This window comes from Electrophorus electricus, chromosome 13, assembly GCF_041902795.1.
Source record: "Electrophorus electricus isolate QZ-2024a chromosome 13, ASM4190279v1, whole genome shotgun sequence".
Classification (NCBI taxonomy): Eukaryota; Metazoa; Chordata; class Actinopteri; order Gymnotiformes; family Gymnotidae; genus Electrophorus; species Electrophorus electricus.
The window spans coordinates 19379845-19405554 of record NC_137509.1 but is presented as its reverse complement, the minus strand read 5'-3'; the positions used below and the strand labels follow the sequence as shown (position 1 = coordinate 19405554).

The 25710-nt window shown below is 36.5% G+C and overlaps 3 non-coding genes and 24 pseudogenes across 3 annotated transcripts; all 27 read right to left on the bottom strand.

Moving 5' to 3' along the window:
- Positions 1–720: 720 nt before the first annotated feature.
- Positions 721–839, bottom strand: LOC145650551 (5S ribosomal RNA; annotated as a pseudogene).
- A 352-nt stretch (positions 840–1191) lies between these two features.
- Positions 1192–1310, bottom strand: LOC145647652 (5S ribosomal RNA; annotated as a pseudogene).
- Positions 1311–2101: 791 nt separating this feature from the next.
- On the bottom strand, positions 2102–2220 carry LOC145646331 (5S ribosomal RNA; annotated as a pseudogene).
- A 666-nt stretch (positions 2221–2886) lies between these two features.
- Positions 2887–3005, bottom strand: LOC145646330 (5S ribosomal RNA; annotated as a pseudogene).
- A 666-nt stretch (positions 3006–3671) lies between these two features.
- LOC145650901 (5S ribosomal RNA) lies at positions 3672–3790 on the bottom strand (annotated as a pseudogene).
- Positions 3791–4142: 352 nt separating this feature from the next.
- LOC145647651 (5S ribosomal RNA) lies at positions 4143–4261 on the bottom strand (annotated as a pseudogene).
- A 791-nt stretch (positions 4262–5052) lies between these two features.
- Positions 5053–5171, bottom strand: LOC145650711 (5S ribosomal RNA; annotated as a pseudogene).
- A 791-nt stretch (positions 5172–5962) lies between these two features.
- LOC145650710 (5S ribosomal RNA) lies at positions 5963–6081 on the bottom strand (annotated as a pseudogene).
- Positions 6082–6434: 353 nt separating this feature from the next.
- LOC145649683 (5S ribosomal RNA) lies at positions 6435–6553 on the bottom strand (annotated as a pseudogene).
- Positions 6554–6905: 352 nt separating this feature from the next.
- LOC145644362 (5S ribosomal RNA) lies at positions 6906–7024 on the bottom strand (annotated as a pseudogene).
- Positions 7025–7376: 352 nt separating this feature from the next.
- On the bottom strand, positions 7377–7495 carry LOC145648263 (5S ribosomal RNA). Its single transcript, XR_014116443.1, has one exon. It is a non-coding gene; the product is annotated as a 5S ribosomal RNA (ribosomal RNA).
- A 352-nt stretch (positions 7496–7847) lies between these two features.
- Positions 7848–7966, bottom strand: LOC145646329 (5S ribosomal RNA; annotated as a pseudogene).
- Positions 7967–9071: 1105 nt separating this feature from the next.
- Positions 9072–9190, bottom strand: LOC145648155 (5S ribosomal RNA; annotated as a pseudogene).
- A 1105-nt stretch (positions 9191–10295) lies between these two features.
- On the bottom strand, positions 10296–10414 carry LOC145648154 (5S ribosomal RNA; annotated as a pseudogene).
- A 1437-nt stretch (positions 10415–11851) lies between these two features.
- LOC145646328 (5S ribosomal RNA) lies at positions 11852–11970 on the bottom strand (annotated as a pseudogene).
- A 666-nt stretch (positions 11971–12636) lies between these two features.
- On the bottom strand, positions 12637–12755 carry LOC145648252 (5S ribosomal RNA). The gene has a single exon (XR_014116442.1). It is a non-coding gene; the product is annotated as a 5S ribosomal RNA (ribosomal RNA).
- Positions 12756–13974: 1219 nt separating this feature from the next.
- Positions 13975–14093, bottom strand: LOC145646327 (5S ribosomal RNA; annotated as a pseudogene).
- A 1105-nt stretch (positions 14094–15198) lies between these two features.
- On the bottom strand, positions 15199–15317 carry LOC145646326 (5S ribosomal RNA; annotated as a pseudogene).
- A 1105-nt stretch (positions 15318–16422) lies between these two features.
- On the bottom strand, positions 16423–16541 carry LOC145646324 (5S ribosomal RNA; annotated as a pseudogene).
- A 668-nt stretch (positions 16542–17209) lies between these two features.
- LOC145644062 (5S ribosomal RNA) lies at positions 17210–17327 on the bottom strand (annotated as a pseudogene).
- Positions 17328–18432: 1105 nt separating this feature from the next.
- On the bottom strand, positions 18433–18551 carry LOC145646323 (5S ribosomal RNA; annotated as a pseudogene).
- Positions 18552–19656: 1105 nt separating this feature from the next.
- Positions 19657–19775, bottom strand: LOC145646322 (5S ribosomal RNA; annotated as a pseudogene).
- A 1105-nt stretch (positions 19776–20880) lies between these two features.
- Positions 20881–20999, bottom strand: LOC145646321 (5S ribosomal RNA; annotated as a pseudogene).
- Positions 21000–22216: 1217 nt separating this feature from the next.
- Positions 22217–22335, bottom strand: LOC145646317 (5S ribosomal RNA; annotated as a pseudogene).
- Positions 22336–23001: 666 nt separating this feature from the next.
- On the bottom strand, positions 23002–23120 carry LOC145648238 (5S ribosomal RNA). Its single transcript, XR_014116439.1, has one exon. It is a non-coding gene; the product is annotated as a 5S ribosomal RNA (ribosomal RNA).
- Positions 23121–24227: 1107 nt separating this feature from the next.
- On the bottom strand, positions 24228–24346 carry LOC145646312 (5S ribosomal RNA; annotated as a pseudogene).
- Positions 24347–25452: 1106 nt separating this feature from the next.
- Positions 25453–25571, bottom strand: LOC145646307 (5S ribosomal RNA; annotated as a pseudogene).
- Between the last annotated feature and the right edge of the window lie 139 nt (positions 25572–25710).

The window sequence follows — 25710 nt, the reverse complement described above, 5'->3', positions numbered from 1 at the left end:
AATCCCTGCACTTGACATTCTAGAATGTTATCTTGAATGTAAATTAAATGATGCAATAAAAGCTTACAACATCTGGTATACGGAGGCACTAACAGACAGTTTTTTGATGAATCACTGCACTTCACATTCAGGCATGTGAGTTGGAGAGTAAATGAAAGTGATGCAAAAAAAACTTACAGCATCTGCTATTCCCAGGTGCTAACAGATAGTTTGAGTTAATTATTCACTGCACTTCAAATTTGAACATGATAGCTTGAACATAAATTAAAGGGATGCAATACAATCTTACAGCACCTGCTATTCCCTGGTACTAAAATATTTCTATTTAATCTGTACACTTCACATACAAGCTTGTCAGTTGCAGATTAAAGTAAAGTGATGCAACAAAAACTTACAGCATTTGCTATTCCCACGTGCTAACAGATAGTTTTTTTAATTAATCACTGCACTTCACATCCTAGCATGTCATCTTGAAAGTAAATTAAAGTGATGCAAGAGAAGCTTACAGCATCTCGTAGTCCAAGGTGCTAACAGATAGATTTTTGAGGAATCACTGCACTTCACATTCAGGCATGTGAGTTGGAGAGTAAATGAAAGTGATGCAAAAAAAACTTACAGCATCTGCTATTCCCAGGTGCTAACAGATAGTTTTTTTTATTAATCACTGCACTTCACATTTGAGCATGTCAGCTTGAAAGTAAATTAAAGTGATGCAAGAAAAGCTTACAGCACCTGGTATTCCTAGGTAGGGTCCCACCTCAGTACTATCCAGGCCCAAACTTGCGTAGCTTTCAAGGTCAGATGAGATTGGGCGTTCTCAAGATGGTGTGGCCGTAAGCCTTAAACACTTACTCAAATTGCCTAATCCTAGCAAATATGATCAAAGACCAATCTGACAATTTTTTTTATTAATCCCTGCACTTGACATTCTAGAATGTTATCTTGAATGTAAATTAAATGATGCAATAAAAGCTTACAACATCTGGTATACGGAGGCACTAACAGACAGTTTTTTGATGAATCACTGCACTTCACATTCAGGCATGTGAGTTGGAGAGTAAATGAAAGTGATGCAAAAAAAACTTACAGCATCTGCTATTCCCAGGTGCTAACAGATGGTTTTTTTTATTAATCACTGCACTTCACATTTGAGCATGTCAGCTTGAAAGTAAATTAATGTGATGCAAGAAAAGCTTACAGCACCTGGTATTCCTAGGTAGGGTCCCACCTCAGTACTATCCAGGCCCAAACTTGCTTAGCTTCCAAGGTCAGATGAGATTGGGCGTTCTCAAGCTGGTGTGGCCGTAAGACTTCAACACTTACTCAAATTGCCTAATCATAGCAAATATGATCAAAGACCAATCTGACAATTTTTTTTATTAATCCCTGCACTTGACATTCTAGAATGGTATCTTGAATGTAAATTAAATGATGCAATAAAAGCTTACAACATCTGGTATACGGAGGCACTAACAGAAAGTTTTTTGATGAATCACTGCACTTCACATTCAGGCATGTGAGTTGGAGAGTAAATGAAAGTGATGCAAAAAAAACTTACAGCATCTGCTATTCCCAGGTGCTAACAGATAGTTTGAGTTAATTATTCACTGCACTTCAAATTTGAACATGATAGCTTGAACATAAATTAAAGGGATGCAATACAATCTTACAGCACCTGCTATTCCCTGGTACTAAAATATTTCTATTTAATCTGTACACTTCACATACAAGCTTGTCAGTTGCAGATTAAAGTAAAGTGATGCAACAAAAACTTACAGCATCTGCTATTCCCAGGTGCTAACAGATAGTTTTTTTAATTAATCACTGCACTTCACATCCTAGCATGTCATCTTGAAAGTAAATTAAAGTGATGCAAGAGAAGCTTACAGCATCTCGTAGTCCAAGGTGCTAACAGATAGATTTTTGAGGAATCACTGCACTTCACATTCAGGCATGTGAGTTGGAGAGTAAATGAAAGTGATGCAAAAAAAACTTACAGCATCTGCTATTCCCAGGTGCTAACAGATAGTTTTTTTTATTAATCACTGCACTTCACATTTGAGCATGTCAGCTTGAAAGTAAATTAAAGTGATGCAAGAAAAGCTTACAGCACCTGGTATTCCTAGGTAGGGTCCCACCTCAGTACTATTCAGGCCCAAACTTGCTTAGCTTCCAAGGTCAGATGAGATTGGGCGTTCTCAAGCTGGTGTGGCCGTAAGCCTTAAACACTTACTCAAATTGCCTAATCATAGCAAATATGATCAAAGACCAATCTGACAATTTTTTTTATTAATCCCTGCACTTGACATTCTAGAATGTTATCTTGAATGTAATTAAATGATGCAATAAAAGCTTACAATACGGAGCTGGTATACGGAGGCACTAATTATTCACTGCACTTCAAATTTGAACATGATAGCTTGAACATAAATTAAAGGGATGCAAACAATCTTACAGCACCTGCTATTCCCTGGTACTAAAATATTTCTATTTAATCTGTACACTTCACATACAAGCTTGTCAGTTGCAGATTAAAGTAAAGTGATGCAACAAAAACTTACAGCATCTGCTATTCCCAGGTGCTAACAGATAGTTTTTTTAATTAATCACTGCACTTCACATCCTAGCATGTCATCTTGAAAGTAAATTAAAGTGATGCAAGAGAAGCTTACAGCATCTCGTAGTCCAAGGTGCTAACAGATAGATTTTTGAGGAATCACTGCACTTCACATTCAGGCATGTGAGTTGGAGAGTAAATGAAAGTGATGCAAAAAAAACTTACAGCATCTGCTATTCCCAGGTGCTAACAGATAGTTTTTTTTATTAATCACTGCACTTCACATTTGAGCATGTCAGCTTGAAAGTAAATTAAAGTGATGCAAGAAAAGCTTACAGCACCTGGTATTCCTAGGTAGGGTCCCACCTCAGTACTATTCAGGCCCAAACTTGCTTAGCTTCCAAGGTCAGATGAGATTGGGCGTTCTCAAGCTGGTGTGGCCGTAAGCCTTAAACACTTACTCAAATTGCCTAATCATAGCAAATATGATCAAAGACCAATCTGACAATTTTTTTTATTAATCCCTGCACTTGACATTCTAGAATGTTATCTTGAATGTAATTAAATGATGCAATAAAAGCTTACAATACGGAGCTGGTATACGGAGGCACTAATTATTCACTGCACTTCAAATTTGAACATGATAGCTTGAACATAAATTAAAGGGATGCAAACAATCTTACAGCACCTGCTATTCCCTGGTACTAAAATATTTCTATTTAATCTGTACACTTCACATACAAGCTTGTCAGTTGCAGATTAAAGTAAAGTGATGCAACAAAAACTTACAGCATCTGCTATTCCCAGGTGCTAACAGATAGTTTTTTTAATTAATCACTGCACTTCACATCCTAGCATGTCATCTTGAAAGTAAATTAAAGTGATGCAAGAGAAGCTTACAGCATCTCGTAGTCCAAGGTGCTAACAGATAGATTTTTGAGGAATCACTGCACTTCACATTCAGGCATGTGAGTTGGAGAGTAAATGAAAGTGATGCAAAAAAAACTTACAGCATCTGCTATTCCCAGGTGCTAACAGATAGTTTTTTTTATTAATCACTGCACTTCACATTTGAGCATGTCAGCTTGAAAGTAAATTAAAGTGATGCAAGAAAAGCTTACAGCACCTGGTATTCCTAGGTAGGGTCCCACCTCAGTACTATCCAGGCCCAAACTTGCGTAGCTTTCAAGGTCAGATGAGATTGGGCGTTCTCAAGATGGTGTGGCCATAAGCCTTAAACACTTACTCAAATTGCCTAATCCTAGCAAATATGATCAAAGACCAATCTGACAATTTTTTTTATTAATCCCTGCACTTGACATTCTAGAATGTTATCTTGAATGTAAATTAAATGATGCAATAAAAGCTTACAACATCTGGTATACGGAGGCACTAACAGACAGTTTTTTGATGAATCACTGCACTTCACATTCAGGCATGTGAGTTGGAGAGTAAATGAAAGTGATGCAAAAAAAACTTACAGCATCTGCTATTCCCAGGTGCTAACAGATGGTTTTTTTTATTAATCACTGCACTTCACATTTGAGCATGTCAGCTTGAAAGTAAATTAATGTGATGCAAGAAAAGCTTACAGCACCTGGTATTCCTAGGTAGGGTCCCACCTCAGTACTATCCAGGCCCAAACTTGCTTAGCTTCCAAGGTCAGATGAGATTGGGCGTTCTCAAGCTGGTGTGGCCGTAAGACTTCAACACTTACTCAAATTGCCTAATCATAGCAAATATGATCAAAGACCAATCTGACAATTTTTTTTATTAATCCCTGCACTTGACATTCTAGAATGGTATCTTGAATGTAAATTAAATGATGCAATAAAAGCTTACAACATCTGGTATACGGAGGCACTAACAGAAAGTTTTTTGATGAATCACTGCACTTCACATTCAGGCATGTGAGTTGGAGAGTAAATGAAAGTGATGCAAAAAAAACTTACAGCATCTGCTATTCCCAGGTGCTAACAGATAGTTTGAGTTAATTATTCACTGCACTTCAAATTTGAACATGATAGCTTGAACATAAATTAAAGGGATGCAATACAATCTTACAGCACCTGCTATTCCCTGGTACTAAAATATTTCTATTTAATCTGTACACTTCACATACAAGCTTGTCAGTTGCAGATTAAAGTAAAGTGATGCAACAAAAACTTACAGCATTTGCTATTCCCACGTGCTAACAGATAGTTTTTTTAATTAATCACTGCACTTCACATCCTAGCATGTCATCTTGAAAGTAAATTAAAGTGATGCAAGAGAAGCTTACAGCATCTCGTAGTCCAAGGTGCTAACAGATAGATTTTTGAGGAATCACTGCACTTCACATTCAGGCATGTGAGTTGGAGAGTAAATGAAAGTGATGCAAAAAAAACTTACATCATCTGCTATTCCCAGGTGCTAACAGATAGTTTTTTTTATTAATCACTGCACTTCACATTTGAGCATGTCAGCTTGAAAGTAAATTAAAGTGATGCAAGAAAAGCTTACAGCACCTGGTATTCCTAGGTAGGGTCCCACCTCAGTACTATCCAGGCCCAAACTTGCTTAGCTTTCAAGGTAAGATGAGATTGGGCGTTCTCAAGCTGGTGTGGCCGTAAGCCTTAAACACTTACTCAAATTGCCTAATCATAGCAAATATGATCAAAGACCAATCTGACAATTTTTTTTATTAATCCCTGCACTTGACATTCTAGAATGGTATCTTGAATGTAAATTAAATGATGCAATAAAAGCTTACAACATCTGGTATACGGAGGCACTAACAGAAAGTTTTTTGATGAATCACTGCACTTCACATTCAGGCATGTGAGTTGGAGAGTAAATGAAAGTGATGCAAAAAAAACTTACAGCATCTGCTATTCCCAGGTGCTAACAGATAGTTTGAGTTAATTATTCACTGCACTTCAAATTTGAACATGATAGCTTGAACATAAATTAAAGGGATGCAATACAATCTTACAGCACCTGCTATTCCCTGGTACTAAAATATTTCTATTTAATCTGTACACTTCACATACAAGCTTGTCAGTTGCAGATTAAAGTAAAGTGATGCAACAAAAACTTACAGCATTTGCTATTCCCACGTGCTAACAGATAGTTTTTTTAATTAATCACTGCACTTCACATCCTAGCATGTCATCTTGAAAGTAAATTAAAGTGATGCAAGAGAAGCTTACAGCATCTCGTAGTCCAAGGTGCTAACAGATAGATTTTTGAGGAATCACTGCACTTCACATTCAGGCATGTGAGTTGGAGAGTAAATGAAAGTGATGCAAAAAAAACTTACAGCATCTGCTATTCCCAGGTGCTAACAGATAGTTTTTTTTATTAATCACTGCACTTCACATTTGAGCATGTCAGCTTGAAAGTAAATTAAAGTGATGCAAGAAAAGCTTACAGCACCTGGTATTCCTAGGTAGGGTCCCACCTCAGTACTATCCAGGCCCAAACTTGCTTAGCTTTCAAGGTAAGATGAGATTGGGCGTTCTCAAGCTGGTGTGGCCGTAAGCCTTAAACACTTACTCAAATTGCCTAATCCTAGCAAATATGATCAAAGACCAATCTGACAATTTTTTTTTATTAATCCCTGCACTTGACATTCTAGAATGTTATCTTGAATGTAAATTAAATGATGCAATAAAAGCTTACAACATCTGGTATACGGAGGCACTAACAGACAGTTTTTTGATGAATCACTGCACTTCACATTCAGGCATGTGAGTTGGAGAGTAAATGAAAGTGATGCAAAAAAAACTTACAGCATCTGCTATTCCCAGGTGCTAACAGATGGTTTTTTTTATTAATCACTGCACTTCACATTTGAGCATGTCAGCTTGAAAGTAAATTAATGTGATGCAAGAAAAGTTTACAGCACCTGGTATTCCTAGGTAGGATCCCACCTCAGTACTATCCAGGCCCAAACTTGCTTAGCTTCCAAGGTCAGATGAGATTGGGCATTCTCAAACTGGTGTGGCCGTAAGCCTTAAACACTTACTCAAATTGCCTAATCATAGCAAATATGATCAAAGACCAATCTGACAATTTTTTTTATTAATCCCTGCAATTGACATTCTAGAATGTTATCTTGAATGTAAATTAAATGATGCAATAAAAGCTTACAACATCTGGTATACGGAGGAACTAACAGACAGTTTTTTGATGAATCACTGCACTTCATATTCAGGCACGTGAGTTGGAGAGTAAATGAAAGTGATGCAAAAAAAACTTACAGCATCTGCTATTCCCAGGTGCTAACAGATAGTTTTTTTTATTAATCACTGCACTTCACATTTGAGCATGTCAGCTTGAAAGTAAATTAAAGTGATGCAAGAAAAGCTTACAGCACCTGGTATTCCTAGGTAGGGTCCCACCTCAGTAGTATCCAGGCCCAAACTTGCTTAGCTTCCAAGGTCAGATGAGATTCAGCGTGCTCAAACTGGTGTGGCCGTAAGCCTTAAACACTTACTCAAATTGCCTAATCATAGCAAATATGATCAAAGACCAATCTGACAATTTTTTTTATTAATCCCTGCACTTGACATTCTAGAATGTTATCTTGAATGTAAATTAAATGATGCAATAAAAGCTTACAACATCTGGTATACGGAGGCACTAACAGACAGTTTTTTGATGAATCACTGCACTTCACATTCAGGCATGTGAGTTGGAGAGTAAATGAAAGTGATGCAAAAAAAACTTACAGCATCTGCTATTCCCAGGTGCTAACAGATAGTTTTTTATATTAATCACTGCACTTCACATTTGAGCATGTCAGCTTGAAAGTAAATTAAAGTGATGCAAGAAAAGCTTACAGCACCTGGTATTCCTAGGTAGGGTCCCACCTCAGTACTATCCAGGCCCAAACTTGCTTAGCTTCCAAGGTCAGATGAGATTGGGCGTTCTCAAGCTGGTGTGGCCGTAAGCCTTAAACACTTACTCAAATTGCCTAATCATAGCAAATATGATCAAAGACCAATCTGACAATTTTTTTTATTAATCCCTGCACTTGACGTTCTAGAATGTTATCTTGAATGTAAATTAAATGATGCAATAAAAGCTTACAACATCTGGTATACGGAGGAACTAACAAACAGTTTTTTGATGAATCACTGCACTTCATATTCAGGCACGTGAGTTGGAGAGTAAATGAAAGTGATGCAAAAAAAACTTACAGCATCTGCTATTCCCAGGTGCTAACAGATAGTTTTTTTTATTAATCACTGCACTTCACATTTGAGCATGTCAGCTTGAAAGTAAATTAAAGTGATGCAAGAAAAGCTTACAGCACCTGGTATTCCTAGGTAGGGTCCCACCTCAGTACTATTCAGGCCCAAACTTGCTTAGCTTCCAAGGTCAGATGAGATTGGGCGTTCTCAAGCTGGTGTGGCCGTAAGCCTTAAACACTTACTCAAATTGCCTAATCATAGCAAATATGATCAAAGACCAATCTGACAATTTTTTTTATTAATCCCTGCACTTGACATTCTAGAATGTTATCTTGATTGTAATTAAATGATGCAATAAAAGCTTACAATACGGAGCTGGTATACTGAGGCACTAATTATTCACTGCACTTCAAATTTGAACATGATAGCTTGAACATAAATTAAAGGGATGCAAACAATCTTACAGCACCTGCTATTCCCTGGTACTAAAATATTTCTATTTAATCTGTACACTTCACATACAAGCTTGTCAGTTGCAGATTAAAGTAAAGTGATGCAACAAAAACTTACAGCATCTGCTATTCCCAGGTGCTAACAGATAGTTTTTTTAATTAATCACTGCATTTCACATCCTAGCATGTCATCTTGACAGTAAAGTAAAGTGATGCAAGAGAAGCTTACAGCATCTCGTAGTCCAATGTGCAAACATATAGTTTTTTGATGAATCACTGCACTTCACATTCAGGCATGTAGGTTGGAGAGTAAATGAAAGTGATGCAAAAAAAACTTACAGCATCTGCTATTCCCAGGTGCTAACAGATAGTTTGAGTTAATTATTCACTGCACTTCAAATTTGAACATGATAGCTTGAACATAAATTAAAGGGATGCAATACAATCTTACAGCACCTGCTGTTCCCTGGTACTAAAATATTTCTATTTAATCTGTACACTTCACATACAAGCTTGTCAGTTGCAGATTAAAGTAAAGTGATGCAACAAAAACTTACAGCATTTGCTATTCCCAGGTGCTAACAGATAGTTTTTTTAATTAATCACTGCACTTCACATCCTAGCATGTCATCTTGAAAGTAAATTAAAGTGATGCAAGAGAAGCTTACAGCATCTCGTAGTCCAAGGTGCTAACAGATAGATTTTTGAGGAATCACTGCACTTCACATTCAGGCATGTGAGTTGGAGAGTAAATGAAAGTGATGCAAAAAAAACTTACAGCATCTGCTATTCCCAGGTGCTAACAGATAGTTTTTTTTATTAATCACTGCACTTCACATTTGAGCATGTCAGCTTGAAAGTAAATTAAAGTGATGCAAGAAAAGCTTACAGCACCTGGTATTCCTAGGTCGGGTCCCACCTCAGTACTATTCAGGCCCAAACTTGCTTAGCTTCCAAGGTCAGATGAGATTGGGCGTTCTCAAGCTGGTGTGGCCGTAAGCCTTAAACACTTACTCAAATTGCCTAATCATAGCAAATATGATCAAAGACCAATCTGACAATTTTTTTTATTAATCCCTGCAATTGACATTCTAGAATGTTATCTTGAATGTAATTAAATGATGCAATAAAAGCTTACAATACGGAGCTGGTATACGGAGGCACTAATTATTCACTGCACTTCAAATTTGAACATGATAGCTTGAACATAAATTAAAGGGATGCAAACAATCTTACAGCACCTGCTATTTCCTGGTACTAAAATATTTCTATTTAATCTGTACACTTCACATACAAGCTTGTCAGTTGCAGATTAAAGTAAAGTGATGCAACAAAAACTTACAGCATCTGCTATTCCCAGGTGCTAACAGATAGTTTTTTTAATTAATCACTGCATTTCACATCCTAGCATGTCATCTTGACAGTAAATTAAAGTGATGCAAGAGAAGCTTACAGCATCTCGTAGTCCAATGTGCAAACATATAGTTTTTTGATGAATCACTGCACTTCACATTCAGGCATGTAGGTTGGAGAGTAAATGAAAGTGATGCAAAAAAAACTTACAGCATCTGCTATTCCCAGGTGCTAACAGATAGTTTGAGTTAATTATTCACTGCACTTCAAATTTGAACATGATAGCTTGAACATAAATTAAAGGGATGCAATACAATCTTACAGCACCTGCTATTCCCTGGTACTAAAATATTTCTATTTAATCTGTACACTTCACATACAAGCTTGTCAGTTGCAGATTAAAGTAAAGTGATGCAACAAAAACTTACAGCATTTGCTATTCCCAGGTGCTAACAGATAGTTTTTTTAATTAATCACTGCACTTCACATCCTAGCATGTCATCTTGAAAGTAAATTAAAGTGATGCAAGAGAAGCTTACAGCATCTCGTAGTCCAAGGTGCTAACAGATAGATTTTTGAGGAATCACTGCACTTCACATTCAGGCATGTGAGTTGGAGAGTAAATGAAAGTGATGCAAAAAAAACTTACAGCATCTGCTATTCCCAGGTGCTAACAGATAGTTTTTTTTATTAATCACTGCACTTCACATTTGAGCATGTCAGCTTGAAAGTAAATTAAAGTGATGCAAGAAAAGCTTACAGCACCTGGTATTCCTAGGTCGGGTCCCACCTCAGTACTATTCAGGCCCAAACTTGCTTAGCTTCCAAGGTCAGATGAGATTGGGCGTTCTCAAGCTGGTGTGGCCGTAAGCCTTAAACACTTACTCAAATTGCCTAATCATAGCAAATATGATCAAAGACCAATCTGACAATTTTTTTTATTAATCCCTGCAATTGACATTCTAGAATGTTATCTTGAATGTAATTAAATGATGCAATAAAAGCTTACAATACGGAGCTGGTATACGGAGGCACTAATTATTCACTGCACTTCAAATTTGAACATGATAGCTTGAACATAAATTAAAGGGATGCAACAATCTTACAGCACCTGCTATTTCCTGGTACTAAAATATTTCTATTTAATCTGTACACTTCACATACAAGCTTGTCAGTTGCAGATTAAAGTAAAGTGATGCAACAAAAACTTACAGCATCTGCTATTCCCAGGTGCTAACAGATAGTTTTTTTAATTAATCACTGCATTTCACATCCTAGCATGTCATCTTGACAGTAAATTAAAGTGATGCAAGAGAAGCTTACAGCATCTCGTAGTCCAATGTGCTAACATATAGTTTTTTGATGAATCACTGCACTTCACATTCAGGCATGTGAGTTGGAGAGTAAATGAAAGTGATGCAAAAAAAACTTACAGCATCTGCTATTCCCAGGTGCTAACAGATAGTTTGAGTTAATTATTCATTGCACTTCAAATTTGAACATGATAGCTTGAACATAAATTAAAGGGATGCAATACAATCTTACAGCACCTGCTATTCCCTGGTACTAAAATATTTCTATTTAATCTGTACACTTCACATACAAGCTTGTCAGTTGCAGATTAAAGTAAAGTGATGCAACAAAAACTTACAGCATCTGCTATTCCCAGGTGCTAACAGATAGTTTTTTTAATTAATCACTGCATTTCACATCCTAGCATGTCATCTTGACAGTAAATTAAAGTGATGCAAGAGAAGCTTACAGCATCTCGTAGTCCAATGTGCTAACATATAGTTTTTTGATGAATCACTGCACTTCACATTCAGGCATGTGAGTTGGAGAGTAAATGAAAGTGATGCAAAAAAAACTTACAGCATCTGCTATTCCCAGGTGCTAACAGATAGTTTGAGTTAATTATTCACTGCACTTCAAATTTGAACATGATAGCTTGAACATAAATTAAAGGGATGCAATACAATCTTACAGCACCTGCTATTCCCAGGTGCTAACAGTTAGTTTTTTTAATTAATCACTGCACTTCACATCCTAGCATGTCATCTTGAAAGTAAATTAAAGTGATGCAAGAGAAGCTTACAGCATCTCGTAGTCCAAGGTGCTAACAGATAGATTTTTGAGGAATCACTGCACTTCACATTCAGGCATGTGAGTTGGAGAGTAAATGAAAGTGATGCAAAAAAAACTTACAGCATCTGCTATTCCCAGGTGCTAACAGATAGTTTTTTTTATTAATCACTGCACTTCACATTTGAGCATGTCAGCTTGAAAGTAAATTAAAGTGATGCAAGAAAAGCTTACAGCACCTGGTATTCCTAGGTAGGGTCCCACCTCAGTACTATTCAGGCCCAAACTTGCTTAGCTTCCAAGGTCAGATGAGATTGGGCGTTCTCAAGCTGGTGTGGCCGTAAGCCTTAAACACTTACTCAAATTGCCTAATCATAGCAAATATGATCAAAGACCAATCTGACAATTTTTTTTATTAATCCCTGCACTTGACATTCTAGAATGTTATCTTGAATGTAATTAAATGATGCAATAAAAGCTTACAATACGGAGCTGGTATACGGAGGCACTAATTATTCACTGCACTTCAAATTTGAACATGATAGCTTGAACATAAATTAAAGGGATGCAAACAATCTTACAGCACCTGCTATTCCCTGGTACTAAAATATTTCTATTTAATCTGTACACTTCACATACAAGCTTGTCAGTTGCAGATTAAAGTAAAGTGATGCAACAAAAACTTACAGCATCTGCTATTCCCAGGTGCTAACAGATAGTTTTTTTAATTAATCACTGCACTTCACATCCTAGCATGTCATCTTGAAAGTAAATTAAAGTGATGCAAGAGAAGCTTACAGCATCTCGTAGTCCAAGGTGCTAACAGATAGATTTTTGAGGAATCACTGCACTTCACATTCAGGCATGTGAGTTGGAGAGTAAATGAAAGTGATGCAAAAAAAACTTACAGCATCTGCTATTCCCAGGTGCTAACAGATAGTTTTTTTTATTAATCACTGCACTTCACATTTGAGCATGTCAGCTTGAAAGTAAATTAAAGTGATGCAAGAAAAGCTTACAGCACCTGGTATTCCTAGGTAGGGTCCCACCTCAGTACTATCCAGGCCCAAACTTGCTTAGCTTCCAAGGTCAGATGAGATTGGGCGTTCTCAAGCTGGTGTGGCCGTAAGCCTTAAACACTTACTCAAATTGCCTAATCATAGCAAATATGATCAAAGACCAATCTGACAATTTTTTTTATTAATCCCTGCACTTGACATTCTAGAATGTTATCTTGAATGTAATTAAATGATGCAATAAAAGCTTACAATACGGAGCTGGTATACTGAGGCACTAATTATTCACTGCACTTCAAATTTGAACATGATAGATTGAACATAAATTAAAGGGATGCAAACAATCTTACAGCACCTGCTATTCCCTGGTACTAAAATATTTCTATTTAATCTGTACACTTCACATACAAGCTTGTCAGTTGCAGATTAAAGTAAAGTGATGCAACAAAAACTTACAGCATCTGCTATTCCCAGGTGCTAACAGATAGTTTTTTTTAATTAATCACTGCATTTCACATCCTAGCATGTCATCTTGACAGTAAATTAAAGTGATGCAAGAGAAGCTTACAGCATCTCGTAGTCCAATGTGCTAACATATAGTTTTTTGATGAATCACTGCACTTCACATTCAGGCATGTGAGTTGGAGAGTAAATGAAAGTGATGCAAAAAAAACTTACAGCATCTGCTATTCCCAGGTGCTAACAGATAGTTTGAGTTAATTATTCACTGCACTTCAAATTTGAACATGATAGCTTGAACATAAATTAAAGGGATGCAATACAATCTTACAGCACCTGCTATTCCCTGGTACTAAAATATTTCTATTTAATCTGTACACTTCACATACAAGCTTGTCAGTTGCAGATTAAAGTAAAGTGATGCAACAAAAACTTACAGCATCTGCTATTCCCAGGTGCTAACAGATAGTTTTTTTTAATTAATCACTGCATTTCACATCCTAGCATGTCATCTTGACAGTAAATTAAAGTGATGCAAGAGAAGCTTACAGCATCTCGTAGTCCAATGTGCTAACATATAGTTTTTTGATGAATCACTGCACTTCACATTCAGGCATGTGAGTTGGAGAGTAAATGAAAGTGATGCAAAAAAAACTTACAGCATCTGCTATTCCCAGGTGCTAACAGATAGTTTGAGTTAATTATTCACTGCACTTCAAATTTGAACATGATAGCTTGAACATAAATTAAAGGGATGCAATACAATCTTACAGCACCTGCTATTCCCAGGTGCTAACAGATAGTTTTTTTTATTAATCACTGCACTTCACATTTGAGCATGTCAGCTTGAAAGTAAATTAAAGTGATGCAAGAAAAGCTTACAGCACCTGGTATTCCTAGGTAGGGTCCCACCTCAGTACTATTCAGGCCCAAACTTGCTTAGCTTCCAAGGTCAGATGAGATTGGGCGTTCTCAAGCTGGTGTGGCCGTAAGCCTTAAACACTTACTCAAATTGCCTAATCATAGCAAATATGATCAAAGACCAATCTGACAATTTTTTTTATTAATCCCCGCACTTGACATTCTAGAATGTTATCTTGAATGTAATTAAATGATGCAATAAAAGCTTACAATACGGAGCTGGTATACGGAGGCACTAATTATTCACTGCACTTCAAATTTGAACATGATAGCTTGAACATAAATTAAAGGGATGCAAACAATCTTACAGCACCTGCTATTCCCTGGTACTAAAATATTTCTATTTAATCTGTACACTTCACATACAAGCTTGTCAGTTGCAGATTAAAGTAAAGTGATGCAACAAAAACTTACAGCATCTGCTATTCCCAGGTGCTAACAGATAGTTTTTTTAATTAATCACTGCATTTCACATCCTAGCATGTCATCTTGACAGTAAATTAAAGTGATGCAAGAGAAGCTTACAGCATCTCGTAGTCCAATGTGCTAACATATAGTTTTGTGATGAATCACTGCACTTCACATTCAGGCATGTGAGTTGGAGAGTAAATGAAAGTGATGCAAAAAAAACTTACAGCATCTGCTATTCCCAGGTGCTAACAGATAGTCTGAGTTAATTATTCACTGCACTTCAAATTTGAACATGATAGCTTGAACATAAATTAAAGGGATGCAATACAATCTTACAGCACCTGCTATTCCCTGGTACTAAAATATTTCTATTTAATCTGTACACTTCACATACAAGCTTGTCAGTTGCAGATTAAAGTAAAGTGATGCAACAAAAACTTACAGCATTTGCTATTCCCAGGTGCTAACAGATAGTTTTTTTAATTAATCACTGCACTTCACATCCTAGCATGTCATCTTGAAAGTAAATTAAAGTGATGCAAGAGAAGCTTACAGCATCTCGTAGTCCAAGGTGCTAACAGATAGATTTTTGAGGAATCACTGCACTTCACATTCAGGCATGTGAGTTGGAGAGTAAATGAAAGTGATGCAAAAAAAACTTACAGCATCTGCTATTCCCAGGTGCTAACAGATAGTTTTTTTTATTAATCACTGCACTTCACATTTGAGCATGTCATCTTGAAAGTAAATTAAAGTGATGCAAGAAAAGCTTACAGCACCTGGTATTCCTAGGTAGGGTCCCACCTCAGTACTATTCAGGCCCAAACTTGCTTAGCTTCCAAGGTCAGATGAGATTGGGCGTTCTCAAGCTGGTGTGGCCGTAAGCCTTAAACGCTTACTCAAATTGCCTAATCATAGCAAATATGATCAAAGACCAATCTGACAATTTTTTTTATTAATCCCTGCACTTGACATTCTAGAATGTTATCTTGAATGTAATTAAATGATGCAATAAAAGCTTACAATACGGAGCTGGTATACGGAGGCACTAATTATTCACTGCACTTCAAATTTGAACATGATAGCTTGAACATAAATTAAAGGGATGCAAACAATCTTACAGCACCTGCTATTCCCTGGTACTAAAATATTTCTATTTAATCTGTACACTTCACATACAAGCTTGTCAGTTGCAGATTAAAGTAAAGTGATGCAACAAAAACTTACAGCATCTGCTATTCCCAGGTGCTAACAGATAGTTTTTTTAATTAATCACTGCATTTCACATCCTAGCATGTCATCTTGACAGTAAATTAAAGTGATGCAAGAGAAGCTTACAGCATCTCGTAGTCCAATGTGCTAACATATAGTTTTTTGATGAATCACTGCACTTCACATTCAGGCATGTGAGTTGGAGAGTAAATGAAAGTGATGCAAAAAAAACTTACAGCATCTGCTATTCCCAGGTGCTAACAGATAGTTTGAGTTAATTATTCACTGCACTTCAAATTTGAACATGATAGCTTGAACATAAATTAAAGGGATGCAATACAATCTTACAGCACCTGCTATTCCCTGGTACTAAAATATTTCTATTTAATCTGTACACTTCACATACAAGCTTGTCAGTTGCAGATTAAAGTAAAGTGATGCAACAAAAACTTACAGCATTTGCTATTCCCAGGTGCTAACAGATATTTTTTTTAATTAATCACTGCACTTCACATCCTAGCATGTCATCTTGAAAGTAAATTAAAGTGATGCAAGAGAAGCTTACAGCATCTCGTAGTCCAAGGTGCTAACAGATAGATTTTTGAGGAATCACTGCACTTCACATTCAGGCATGTGAGTTGGAGAGTAAATGAAAGTGATGCAAAAAAAACTTACAGCATCTGCTATTCCCAGGTGCTAACAGATAGTTTTTTTTATTAATCACTGCACTTCACATTTGAGCATGTCAGCTTGAAAGTAAATTAAAGTGATGCAAGAAAAGCTTACAGCACCTGGTATTCCTAGGTAGGGTCCCACCTCAGTACTATTCAGGCCCAAACTTGCTTAGCTTCCAAGGTCAGATGAGATTGGGCGTTCTCAAGCTGGTGTGGCCGTAAGCCTTAAACACTTACTCAAATTGCCTAATCATAGCAAATATGATCAAAGACCAATCTGACAATTTTTTTTATTAATCCCTGCACTTGACATTCTAGAATGTTATCTTGAATGTAATTAAATGATGCAATAAAAGCTTACAATACGGAGCTGGTATACTGAGGCACTAATTATTCACTGCACTTCAAATTTGAACATGATAGATTGAACATAAATTAAAGGGATGCAAACAATCTTACAGCACCTGCTATTCCCTGGTACTAAAATATTTCTATTTAATCTGTACACTTCACATACAAGCTTGTCAGTTGCAGATTAAAGTAAAGTGATGCAACAAAAACTTACAGCATCTGCTATTCCCAGGTGCTAACAGATAGTTTTTTTTAATTAATCACTGCATTTCACATCCTAGCATGTCATCTTGACAGTAAATTAAAGTGATGCAAGAGAAGCTTACAGCATCTCGTAGTCCAATGTGCTAACATATAGTTTTTTGATGAATCACTGCACTTCACATTCAGGCATGTGAGTTGGAGAGTAAATGAAAGTGATGCAAAAAAAACTTACAGCATCTGCTATTCCCAGGTGCTAACAGATAGTTTGAGTTAATTATTCACTGCACTTCAAATTTGAACATGATAGCTTGAACATAAATTAAAGGGATGCAATACAATCTTACAGCACCTGGTATTCCTAGGTAGGGTCCACCTCAGTACTATTCAGGCCCAAACTTGCTTAGCTTCCAAGGTCAGATGAGATTGGGCGTTCTTAAGCTGGTGTGGCCGTAAGCCTTAAACACTTACTCAAATTGCCTAATCATAGCAAATATGATCAAAGACCAATCTGACAATTTTTTTTATTAATCCCTGCACTTGACATTCTAGAATGTTATCTTGAATGTAATTAAATGATGCAATAAAAGCTTACAATACGGAGCTGGTATACGGAGGCACTAATTATTCACTGCACTTCAAATTTGAACATGATAGCTTGAACATAAATTAAAGGGATGCAAACAATCTTACAGCACCTGCTATTCCCTGGTACTAAAATATTTCTATTTAATCTGTACACTTCACATACAAGCTTGTCAGTTGCAGATTAAAGTAAAGTGATGCAACAAAAACTTACAGCATCTGCTATTCCCAGGTGCTAACAGATAGTTTTTTTAATTAATCACTGCATTTCACATCCTAGCATGTCATCTTGACAGTAAATTAAAGTGATGCAAGAGAAGCTTACAGCATCTCGTAGTCCAATGTGCTAACATATAGTTTTGTGATGAATCACTGCACTTCACATTCAGGCATGTGAGTTGGAGAGTAAATGAAAGTGATGCAAAAAAAACTTACAGCATCTGCTATTCCCAGGTGCTAACAGATAGTCTGAGTTAATTATTCACTGCACTTCAAATTTGAACATGATAGCTTGAACATAAATTAAAGGGATGCAATACAATCTTACAGCACCTGCTATTCCCTGGTACTAAAATATTTCTATTTAATCTGTACACTTCACATACAAGCTTGTCAGTTGCAGATTAAAGTAAAGTGATGCAACAAAAACTTACAGCATTTGCTATTCCCAGGTGCTAACAGATAGTTTTTTTAATTAATCACTGCACTTCACATCCTAGCATGTCATCTTGAAAGTAAATTAAAGTGATGCAAGAGAAGCTTACAGCATCTCGTAGTCCAAGGTGCTAACAGATAGATTTTTGAGGAATCACTGCACTTCACATTCAGGCATGTGAGTTGGAGAGTAAATGAAAGTGATGCAAAAAAAACTTACAGCATCTGCTATTCCCAGGTGCTAACAGATAGTTTTTTTTATTAATCACTGCACTTCACATTTGAGCATGTCAGCTTGAAAGTAAATTAAAGTGATGCAAGAAAAGCTTACAGCACCTGGTATTCCTAGGTAGGGTCCCACCTCAGTACTATTCAGGCCCAAACTTGCTTAGCTTCCAAGGTCAGATGAGATTGGGCGTTCTCAAGCTGGTGTGGCCGTAAGCCTTAAACACTTACTCAAATTGCCTAATCATAGCAAATATGATCAAAGACCAATCTGACAATTTTTTTTATTAATCCCTGCACTTGACATTCTAGAATGTTATCTTGAATGTAATTAAATGATGCAATAAAAGCTTACAATACGGAGCTGGTATACTGAGGCACTAATTATTCACTGCACTTCAAATGTGAACATGATAGATTGAACATAAATTAAAGGGATGCAAACAATCTTACAGCACCTGCTATTCCCTGGTACTAAAATATTTCTATTTAATCTGTACACTTCACATACAAGCTTGTCAGTTGCAGATTAAAGTAAAGTGATGCAACAAAAACTTACAGCATCTGCTATTCCCAGGTGCTAACAGATAGTTTTTTTAATTAATCAATGCATTTCACATCCTAGCATGTCATCTTGACAGTAAATTAAAGTGATGCAAGAGAAGCTTACAGCATCTCGTAGTCCAATGTGCTAACATATAGTTTTTTGATGAATCACTGCACTTCACATTCAGGCATGTGAGTTGGAGAGTAAATGAAAGTGATGCAAAAAAAACTTACAGCATCTGCTATTCCCAGGTGCTAACAGATAGTTTGAGTTAATTATTCACTGCACTTCAAATTTGAACATGATAGCTTGAACATAAATTAAAGGGATGCAATACAATCTTACAGCACCTGCTATTCCCTGGTACTAAAATATTTCTATTTAATCTGTACACTTCACATACAAGCTTGTCAGTTGCAGATTAAAGTAAAGTGATGCAACAAAAACTTACAGCATTTGCTATTCCCAGGTGCTAACAGATAGTTTTTTTAATTAATCACTGCACTTCACATCCTAGCATGTCATCTTGAAAGTAAATTAAAGTGATGCAAGAGAAGCTTACAGCATCTCGTAGTCCAAGGTGCTAACAGATAGATTTTTGAGGAATCACTGCACTTCACATTCAGGCATGTGAGTTGGAGAGTAAATGAAAGTGATGCAAAAAAAACTTACAGCATCTGCTATTCCCAGGTGCTAACAGATAGTTTTTTTTATTAATCACTGCACTTCACATTTGAGCATGTCAGCTTGAAAGTAAATTAAAGTGATGCAAGAAAAGCTTACAGCACCTGGTATTCCTAGGTAGGGTCCCACCTCAGTACTATTCAGGCCCAAACTTGCTTAGCTTCCAAGGTCAGATGAGATTGGGCGTTCTCAAGCTGGTGTGGCCGTAAGCCTTAAACACTTACTCAAATTGCCTAATCATAGCAAATATGATCAAAGACCAATCTGACAATTTTTTTTATTAATCCCTGCACTTGACATTCTAGAATGTTATCTTGAATGTAATTAAATGATGCAATAAAAGCTTACAATACGGAGCTGGTATACTGAGGCACTAATTATTCACTGCACTTCAAATTTGAACATGATAGATTGAACATAAATTAAAGGGATGCAAACAATCTTACAGCACCTGCTATTCCCTGGTACTAAAATATTTCTATTTAATCTGTACACTTCACATACAAGCTTGTCAGTTGCAGATTAAAGTAAAGTGATGCAACAAAAACTTACAGCATCTGCTATTCCCAGGTGCTAACAGATAGTTTTTTTAATTAATCACTGCATTTCACATCCTAGCATGTCATCTTGACAGTAAATTAAAGTGATGCAAGAGAAGCTTACAGCATCTCGTAGTCCAATGTGCTAACATATAGTTTTTTGATGAATCACTGCACTTCACATTCAGGCATGTGAGTTGGAGAGTAAATGAAAGTGATGCAAAAAAAACTTACAGCATCTGCTATTCCCAGGTGCTAACAGATAGTTTGAGTTAATTATTCACTGCACTTCAAATTTGAACATGATAGCTTGAACATAAATTAAAGGGATGCAATACAATCTTACAGCACCTGCTATTCCCTGGTACTAAAATATTTCTATTTAATCTGTACACTTCACATACAAGCTTGTCAGTTGCAGATTAAAGTAAAGTGATGCAACAAAAACTTACAGCATTTGCTATTCCCAGGTGCTAACAGATAGTTTTTTTAATTAATCACTGCACTTCACATCCTAGCATGTCATCTTGAAAGTAAATTAAAGTGATGCAAGAGAAGCTTACAGCATCTCGTAGTCCAAGGTGCTAACAGATAGATTTTTGAGGAATCACTGCACTTCACATTCAGGCATGTGAGTTGGAGAGTAAATGAAAGTGATGCAAAAAAAACTTACAGCATCTGCTATTCCCAGGTGCTAACAGATAGTTTTTTTTATTAATCACTGCACTTCACATTTGAGCATGTCAGCTTGAAAGTAAATTAAAGTGATGCAAGAAAAGCTTACAGCACCTGGTATTCCTAGGTAGGGTCCCACCTCAGTACTATTCAGGCCCAAACTTGCTTAGCTTCCAAGGTCAGATGAGATTGGGCGTTCTCAAGCTGGTGTGGCCGTAAGCCTTAAACACTTACTCAAATTGCCTAATCATAGCAAATATGATCAAAGACCAATCTGACAATTTTTTTTATTAATCCCTGCAATTGACATTCTAGAATGTTATCTTGAATGTAATTAAATGATGCAATAAAAGCTTACAATACGGAGCTGGTATACGGAGGCACTAATTATTCACTGCACTTCAAATTTGAACATGATAGATTGAACATAAATTAAAGGGATGCAAACAATCTTACAGCACCTGCTATTCCCTGGTACTAAAATATTTCTATTTAATCTGTACACTTCACATACAAGCTTGTCAGTTGCAGATTAAAGTAAAGTGATGCAACAAAAACTTACAGCATCTGCTATTCCCAGGTGCTAACAGATAGTTTTTTTAATTAATCACTGCATTTCACATCCTAGCATGTCATCTTGACAGTAAATCAAAGTGATGCAAGAGAAGCTTACAGCATCTCGTAGTCCAATGTGCTAACATATAGTTTTTTGATGAATCACTGCACTTCACATTCAGGCATGTGAGTTGGAGAGTAAATGAAAGTGATGCAAAAAAAACTTACAGCATCTGCTATTCCCAGGTGCTAACAGATAGTTTGAGTTAATTATTCATTGCACTTCAAATTTGAACATGATAGCTTGAACATAAATTAAAGGGATGCAATACAATCTTACAGCACCTGCTATTCCCTGGTACTAAAATATTTCTATTTAATCTGTACACTTCACATACAAGCTTGTCAGTTGCAGATTAAAGTAAAGTGATGCAACAAAAACTTACAGCATCTGCTATTCCCAGGTGCTAACAGATAGTTTTTTTAATTAATCACTGCATTTCACATCCTAGCATGTCATCTTGACAGTAAATTAAAGTGATGCAAGAGAAGCTTACAGCATCTCGTAGTCCAATGTGCTAACATATAGTTTTTTGATGAATCACTGCACTTCACATTCAGGCATGTGAGTTGGAGAGTAAATGAAAGTGATGCAAAAAAAACTTACAGCATCTGCTATTCCCAGGTGCTAACAGATAGTTTGAGTTAATTATTCACTGCACTTCAAATTTGAACATGATAGCTTGAACATAAATTAAAGGGATGCAATACAATCTTACAGCACCTGCTATTCCCAGGTGCTAACAGATAGTTTTTTTTATTAATCACTGCACTTCACATTTGAGCATGTCAGCTTGAAAGTAAATTAAAGTGATGCAAGAAAAGCTTACAGCACCTGGTATTCCTAGGTAGGGTCCCACCTCAGTACTATTCAGGCCCAAACTTGCTTAGCTTCCAAGGTCAGATGAGATTGGGCGTTCTCAAGCTGGTGTGGCCGTAAGCCTTAAACACTTACTCAAATTGCCTAATCATAGCAAATATGATCAAAGACCAATCTGACAATTTTTTTTATTAATCCCTGCACTTGACATTCTAGAATGTTATCTTGAATGTAATTAAATGATGCAATAAAAGCTTACAATACGGAGCTGGTATACGGAGGCACTAATTATTCACTGCACTTCAAATTTAAACATGATAGCTTGAACATAAATTAAAGGGATGCAAACAATCTTACAGCACCTGCTATTCCCTGGTACTAAAATATTTCTATTTAATCTGTACACTTCACATACAAGCTTGTCAGTTGCAGATTAAAGTAAAGTGATGCAACAAAAACTTACAGCATCTGCTATTCCCAGGTGCTAACAGATAGTTTTTTTAATTAATCACTGCACTTCACATCCTAGCATGTCATCTTGAAAGTAAATTAAAGTGATGCAAGAGAAGCTTACAGCATCTCGTAGTCCAAGGTGCTAACAGATAGATTTTTGAGGAATCACTGCACTTCACATTCAGGCATGTGAGTTGGAGAGTAAATGAAAGTGATGCAAAAAAAACTTACAGCATCTGCTATTCCCAGGTGCTAACAGATAGTTTTTTTTATTAATCACTGCACTTCACATTTGAGCATGTCAGCTTGAAAGTAAATTAAAGTGATGCAAGAAAAGCTTACAGCACCTGGTATTCCTAGGTAGGGTCCCACCTCAGTACTATCCAGGCCCAAACTTGCTTAGCTTCCAAGGTCAGATGAGATTGGGCGTTCTCAAGCTGGTGTGGCCGTAAGCCTTAAACACTTACTCAAATTGCCTAATCATAGCAAATATGATCAAAGACCAATCTGACAATTTTTTTTATTAATCCCTGCACTTGACATTCTAGAATGTTATCTTGAATGTAATTAAATGATGCAATAAAAGCTTACAATACGGAGCTGGTATACTGAGGCACTAATTATTCACTGCACTTCAAATTTGAACATGATAGATTGAACATAAATTAAAGGGATGCAAACAATCTTACAGCACCTGCTATTCCCTGGTACTAAAATATTTCTATTTAATCTGTACACTTCACATACAAGCTTGTCAGTTGCAGATTAAAGTAAAGTGATGCAACAAAAACTTACAGCATCTGCTATTCCCAGGTGCTAACAGATAGTTTTTTTTAATTAATCACTGCATTTCACATCCTAGCATGTCATCTTGACAGTAAATTAAAGTGATGCAAGAGAAGCTTACAGCATCTCGTAGTCCAATGTGCTAACATATAGTTTTTTGATGAATCACTGCACTTCACATTCAGGCATGTGAGTTGGAGAGTAAATGAAAGTGATGCAAAAAAAACTTACAGCATCTGCTATTCCCAGGTGCTAACAGATAGTTTGAGTTAATTATTCACTGCACTTCAAATTTGAACATGATAGCTTGAACATAAATTAAAGGGATGCAATACAATCTTACAGCACCTGCTATTCCCTGGTACTAAAATATTTCTATTTAATCTGTACACTTCACATACAAGCTTGTCAGTTGCAGATTAAAGTAAAGTGATGCAACAAAAACTTACAGCATTTGCTATTCCCAGGTGCTAACAGATAGTTTTTTTAATTAATCACTGCACTTCACATCCTAGCATGTCATCTTGAAAGTAAATTAAAGTGATGCAAGAGAAGCTTACAGCATCTCGTAGTCCAAGGTGCTAACAGATAGATTTTTGAGGAATCACTGCACTTCACATTCAGGCATGTGAGTTGGAGAGTAAATGAAAGTGATGCAAAAAAAAACTTACAGCATCTGCTATTCCCAGGTGCTAACAGATAGTTTTTTTTATTAATCACTGCACTTCACATTTGAGCATGTCAGCTTGAAAGTAAATTAAAGTGATGCAAGAAAAGCTTACAGCACCTGGTATTCCTAGGTAGGGTCCCACCTCAGTACTATTCAGGCCCAAACTTGCTTAGCTTCCAAGGTCAGATGAGATTGGGCGTTCTCAAGCTGGTGTGGCCGTAAGCCTTAAACACTTACTCAAATTGCCTAATCATAGCAAATATGATCAAAGACCAATCTGACAATTTTTTTTATTAATCCCTGCACTTGACATTCTAGAATGTTATCTTGAATGTAATTAAATGATGCAATAAAAGCTTACAATACGGAGCTGGTATACTGAGGCACTTATTATTCACTGCACTTCAAATTTGAACATGATAGATTGAACATAAATTAAAGGGATGCAAACAATCTTACAGCACCTGCTATTCCCTGGTACTAAAATATTTCTATTTAATCTGTACACTTCACATACAAGCTTGTCAGTTGCAGATTAAAGTAAAGTGATGCAACAAAAACTTACAGCATCTGCTATTCCCAGGTGCTAACAGATAGTTTTTTTTAATTAATCACTGCATTTCACATCCTAGCATGTCATCTTGACAGTAAATTAAAGTGATGCAAGAGAAGCTTACAGCATCTCGTAGTCCAATGTGCTAACATATAGTTTTTTGATGAATCACTGCACTTCACATTCAGGCATGTGAGTTGGAGAGTAAATGAAAGTGATGCAAAAAAAACTTACAGCATCTGCTATTCCCAGGTGCTAACAGATAGTTTGAGTTAATTATTCACTGCACTTCAAATTTGAACATGATAGCTTGAACATAAATTAAAGGGATGCAATACAATCTTACAGCACCTGCTATTCCCTGGTACTAAAATATTTCTATTTAATCTGTACACTTCACATACAAGCTTGTCAGTTGCAGATTAAAGTAAAGTGATGCAACAAAAACTTACAGCATTTGCTATTCCCAGGTGCTAACAGATAGTTTTTTTAATTAATCACTGCACTTCACATCCTAGCATGTCATCTTGAAAGTAAATTAAAGTGATGCAAGAGAAGCTTACAGCATCTCGTAGTCCAAGGTGCTAACAGATAGATTTTTGAGGAATCACTGCACTTCACATTCAGGCATGTGAGTTGGAGAGTAAATGAAAGTGATGCAAAAAAAACTTACAGCATCTGCTATTCCCAGGTGCTAACAGATAGTTTTTTTTATTAATCACTGCACTTCACATTTGAGCATGTCAGCTTGAAAGTAAATTAAAGTGATGCAAGAAAAGCTTACAGCACCTGGTATTCCTAGGTAGGGTCCCACCTCAGTACTATTCAGGCCCAAACTTGCTTAGCTTCCAAGGTCAGATGAGATTGGGCGTTCTCAAGCTGGTGTGGCCGTAAGCCTTAAACACTTACTCAAATTGCCTAATCATAGCAAATATGATCAAAGACCAATCTGACAATTTTTTTTATTAATCCCTGCACTTGACATTCTAGAATGTTATCTTGAATGTAATTAAATGATCCAATAAAAGCTTACAA